This window comes from Ceratosolen solmsi, unplaced genomic scaffold, assembly GCF_000503995.2.
Source record: "Ceratosolen solmsi marchali unplaced genomic scaffold, CerSol_1.0 scaffold11, whole genome shotgun sequence".
Lineage (NCBI taxonomy): Eukaryota > Metazoa > Arthropoda > Insecta > Hymenoptera > Agaonidae > Ceratosolen > Ceratosolen solmsi.
In genome coordinates, this window is record NW_011948416.1 from 8935740 (window position 1) to 8942036 (window position 6297).

The 6297-nt window shown below is 27.2% G+C and overlaps 1 protein-coding gene across 1 annotated transcript in view; it reads right to left on the reverse strand.

Moving 5' to 3' along the window:
• LOC105359497 (uncharacterized) overlaps positions 1 to 6297 on the reverse strand; it is a 224319-nt gene that overhangs the window by 156474 nt on the left and 61548 nt on the right. The window lies entirely within an intron of this gene.

Below are 6297 nucleotides of genomic sequence, written 5' to 3' on the forward strand. Positions count from 1 at the left end.
CTAATAACATCAGCTATAAATTAGAAAAAATATCTATTGCTTATTTCATTTTTTATTCAAGTAAAAAATATTTACTGTTATAAATCAATAATTAACAATAGCAAGCATTAAGCGCTATTATTTATACTCTTTTAGGCAAATCGGTGAAAAGTATTTTTATTTCAATAATAGATTACAAGAAAGATTTAAAGGCCCATTGATTTTTGTCTATTTTATGTGAAATGTAGTTCTCCGACATGAAATAACCTTACGTCTCTCAAGTAAAAGTTCCTGATTTTTTCACTTTTACTTATGTTTCATAATTTAAGGTCTCTATGCATATATTACAGATACAAATTATTTTCTATTTTTCTTAATATGTAAATAAACATAAAAAAACAATTCAATTGATTAAGCTTATGACATACATATTGTTATACCATTGAACAATCAATATCAGCTGTGCTTTCTTATTGAGCAGTAATTCATATTTTGTATTTACATGCACATAATTTACTTTGAAGAATATAAATGAGATTTATTTTAGAAATATATGAAACTTCGGAAGCAAATTTTTTTTTAGAACTTCAAATAACTTTTCAAAAATGAATTAAAAACTTTTTGCTTATAAAGTCATAATACCAGTTTTACTTAAATCCTATTTGAAGGAAAACCGTTCAAAATCCGTAAATCTGCTGAAAAAGAAAAAAACTGTGAAAAATATCTATATCTATATGTATTCGAAAATAGTTTACTAAATTATCCAAATAGTTTTTTCATAATGCTGTTTCTGAATACAGCATTGTTTATTTATAATCTTTAATGTAATAAAAAATTACTTAGCGATTTGAAATGAATTAACAGAAGTTACAGCCAATGTAGAATATTTAAAATTGTTTATTATTGTCATATTATCATATTTGAGAATTGTACTAGTGAGCGATCCGCGATGACATATGTAATTTTAAACTAATTACTGCTATACTAATAATAGTAATGGCAATAAGATTTTTATTCTAGTAATAAAGAATATATAATCTAAATTTTTGTATCAACTAGTTTATAATGCTAAAATTGAATGCAGATTAATACTGAAATGTTTCTATAGATTCTGTGCTTTCATCATTCGCGAACAAATTGTATATGTATGATTGTATCGTATGTTAAAATGAATAATTTATGATTAAATTGTCTATTATACAGCTAAGGTTAATAATATTATTAATTGCTCAATCAATTAGCAATTAAGTAGGTCGGAATGCAGTTGTTCAAATTAATGTATAAAGTAAAAAATAAATGAGTAAAAGCAATAAATTAAATAATCTAGATAAGGCAGCATCCGATGTTTCCAAACATATACAACGCATTTTATGAGATTTAATTATCGATTACCTGCGGTAGTAAATTGTACAGTTAAAGATAGCAATAAAGATGCGAGTGAGGTTAGCCGAGATTTGGACAGAGCGTATCTCTCCGTTAAAGTTGAAATATTAGGATATGACTGATGAATTGCCACAGGTTTCACTAGATCGGTAGTTCGGTACTGCAACGAGTAGAACAATACTTAAAGAAAAACCGATCGTCGTTGACAAAGAAAATGCATTGGCGCTTGTGAGCTTTGATACATCAATGCCGGAAAAAAATGAAGGATGAGTGTTTGGTCGAGGGATTGTAAAAATAAAGTGAACTTTATTGCGGTCGTTTGCTGCGCAGACATAGAGATGTGTTTGGAGTGTGACGCATAGTTGAACAAAATAAAAGGTAAGATGCAGCAAAATTTGAGGCAAATTTAAAAGTTTGTATGTTTTAAGGACATAAAATACTTGAACGCTTGACTTTTGTAATTCATTTTATAACTTATGCATATACTTCAGTTTTGAACGAAATACATATCATACGTAGAGTGAAGAGCAACTTCATATAGAATACGAAATATTCACGATGTATATTCAATTGAACTCACTTTTTTGAAAGTTATAAAGTAATTTATTATTAGGATCTATATAACGCATTTGATGTAGTGACGAATTCTTTCAAGTACAAATTTGTTTGAGCATAAGTAAAGATAAAAATTATTCTTGTTATTGATGTTGTTGTTGTTGTTGTTGTTGTTGTTGTTTGATATTTTCATTAACACTATTTTATAAAACTATTATAGTGTGATAATACCATATGGAATATAATTTTGCTTGATTATATTTGATTCTATTAATTTCAGTATGTACTGATTGACTATATTTTCATCATTTTTATAAACGATATTCAACTAAAGAATTTGTTATTAAATACTATGATTTAGAATAATTTTTTAATTGAATAATCTATGGAAAATCAATAATTAATATACATTTAATCATGTAATAATCGGCTCAAGAGCAGTTGTAAACAAATGCAGTAAATTAATAACATTTCCAAATTTCTTGATCCATGAGCTTAGATGCTCCATTAATGATTAATTAACATCAAAGTTTCTAGATGCTATATATACATATATATATATATATATATATATATATATTTTTTTTTTAATTATTATTATGAATATATAAACTTTCTTTAATTCAATACAATTTTATGCTATTCTTATAGTATACTATTAATAATAGAATTATTATGAATAAACTATTAATAACTAAGCTATTTTATCCATTTAGATTTTAAAATCTATAAAATACAGAAAATAATAAAGAATAGATAAAGTTAACAAATAGTTTTTTTAGTGTTTCAAAAGCTTTTCTATATTCGTTATTTTAATTTACTCGTATACTTTGCTGGTAGTCGGCAACAAACAGAAGGTACGGATAAAAGATATTTTGTTTGTTTGTGTGTGTGTGCGCGCGTGTGTGTGTGTGAGTGAGTGAGAGAGAGAGAGAGAGAGAGAGTAAGAGAGCGAGGGAAAAATAATTAAGGAGAATTATTTAGCTAAGCTGCACAACGGCATCTTGAAATTCTTGAGACATAAAAGAGATTAAGCAGAATCAAGGATAACCATCGAAAAATTTCCTGCTTGAAAGTAATTATGTGGAACAAACCTATTTTCACTTTTAATTGATATCAATGAAGATTATACCGCAATGTAGATTTAGGTAGCTTTATATTTAGTTATTTATTGCCTTTCTAAAACGTATGTTGCTATAGGAATTTATCATTCGAATTAAATTATTGTTTCTTTAGATTTAATAACATTACGGATAAAAATGAAATTATTCTTTTAAAAACTTATAGACGTAAAAATAATTAAAGCATGAGTTATGTGTTCGAATATGAGTTATAAATTGGAATTTTAATGAATTTATAGGCTCTAAAATCGTTAAATTAATAAATATTATTCGAAGCCTATTTTTTATGGCAGTAAGGCGAATTTTGAATTGATCTTAATGATAGTGCATAAGTGAAGAGAATCGATAATTAATTATATTATAAAAGAAGTTGTATTCTTAAAGCGTGTATTCTTACTCGCATTACAGTCTTAAATAATACATAAAAGGATTATTAAATAGTCAGTAATAGAAGGACTATAAACTACCAATTACAATCTATGTAGTCTTGAGTAATGTCTTCTATTAAAAAAATCAAATGTATTTCAATGATATCGTATATTCTATTTAGCAGAAGAAGCTTAGAATCGCAATTGGGCTCGATAATGATAGATCCATTCAGCAATGATAAAGCAACTCGTTTATTCGCGATGCTGTTATTGAGAAAGACCGGGGAAGAAAATGTAAGGAAAAATAAAAACACAGGGACGAGGTGCGGATTTGGGAATTCCATCTTGAGCCAGGAAGCATGAACAGGACTGGAGCTAACCAGCCGAATAGAGCTATTGATACCTCTGCACATCCCAAATGCATTACCATGAGATAATGGAGAGAAAATAGCGATCGACGAGGAGGAGCTTTCCAAAGGTCATCCATTATCCTACGAGACATTCAATTCAAAAGAGGGAGAGAAGTGCTTGTTATATTCTATATGGATACAAATTCTCGATTATCTGGTAAAAGGACTCACGCGTATTGTAATCGCTACGAAAAGTATATAGCATAATGATTGCTTTCACAATTGCTTGTTATCTATTTATTTGTATTATTCGTGCGCGTGTATATGTAATACAATAAAAGGTATAAAATTCTATATATACGTTCGCATGGACTTTTATTTTATTTTATAATCAACGATTTACCAATATTTTATTATATTCTGAATATTTGGCCAGTTTAATCATCGAATGGTTAATATTTAATTATACACGATTAATGGAAACGATTTCACAAATGCGTGTCTTCGCGCGTGTGTTTGTATGTGCTTGTGTGTGGATGCCCGTGACTGCATCTGCACATAAAATTGTTTAATTTTACGATATTTTATTTAAACATTGAATACATCGTATATTTTTCAATATATATTTTTTGATTTTTGATTTTTTGCTCTTACTAGCCAGGACTAATAACTGAAAAAAAAGTTTTCATTGACCGATGATAACGCCTATTTATTTCTGCTTGTTAAATCCTGAAATTGCTACTCGTGCTTTTTCCCTTGCAAATCCCATTATTTGAAAGTATACGTTACAAAAGACATATTTGAAATTAGGCAGACGAGTAGTTGAAACAGACAAGGGGACCTATGCTATGGACAGCAAACTGTAATTCATGCACAAACGGTCGAAAATGCGCATGAGCGAAGGCACACAGTTACACGTAAGTAAATATACGTAGAAGAGAAAATACGAGGTAGGTTACGACCTCGTCACGCAATCGGTGGCTCGTCTGGATTCGATTTTATTGGTTACTCAGTACATAGTTACAAAGAGAGATACAGAGAATGGGAGATGAATAGAGAGACAGATAGATTGATAGAGTGAGAGAGGGTGAGAGAGAGAGAGAGAGAGAGAGAGAGGATGAAGTAAATTAAGGTATGGACAACCTAATGACAGGTGTACGTATGGTATGCGATTACAGAATTCGTATTTCTAATCCTATTGCCATTGCGTAAGATAAATATGTGTTCATACAATGTTGATACACTTATAATAGATGAATTCTATTTGGGTATTTCACATTTCTTGTTTAATATTCTGACGCGTACGTTTTGTGATAATTACGACGAGTGTGAAGTTTATACGATCGTTATACTCCATATTGTTCAACTTCGCGTTCCATCATTTCTATTTACAGAATTGATGTTATACTATTTTATAAATGTACACTTATATAGAAAAATACACTGCTAATATGCATTTTAAAAAAAATAAAAAATAAAAAAAAAAAAAAAAGAAAAAAAAAGACAGTATAATAAGTAACAAACAAGTTGAGATTTTAATTTCAACTTTGCATCATTCGATCAATTTCTTCGTATTATATCAGGATTATCTATACATAATTATTTAATAATTATAGTTTTATAATCTGTTACGTTATTTATTTAACGCAAATAGAATAGATGGATAATTTATTTAAAGTATGGTATTTTAGATTATGTTTCTTTTACAAGATTTTTTTATCACATTTTTCATTAAAAAATACGAGGTAAATTTTTATTTCCCATTTTTAAAGTTTGATTACATTTATTTATGTAACGAATATAGAATTTGATTGCTTTATTAAGAAATCTGAACTTTATGAATTATCTGTTTGTACATATATATGATATATACATTAAATCTATTATACTTTTAAGATCATACATGAAATTATAATTATTTTTAGATAACGTATTCGCGTTAATAGAAAGCATAATATATCAATAAACTTTCATAATAATTAATATTGAATAAATTCTCATAAAACTTAAGATAATATGCTTATACAATTTGATATGAGTGAATCTGAATTAGTTGACAAAAATAAAAGGATATATATATATATATATATATATATATATATATATATATATATATATAGATATATACATGTGTGTATACATATAATGCATATTATAAATTATAAATATTGATGCAATACAATATATCAAATATTATTTGCTTCAATGAATAATTTTAATACTATTCTTCTCTCTATTATCTGTTAATTCACAAAAATTATTTTACACAAACAATTTTTCTACATTAACAGTAGAGCTAAAAGATTTTTATAGATTAAAACTCAGTCACATTTAAATATTATGATTGAGAAGAAATTCTATATAACTTTGTGAATATATTTATAAATTGTTGAAAATAAGTTGAAATACTGTAGTTTTGAATTAACGTATACGATATCGTGTTTCTACGTTAAATAATAATGTTCATCGATTAATATGAACAAATATTCGCAATTTAAGATTGTCGACCGATTATTCTTCACGATACACTTAAGTAATGCG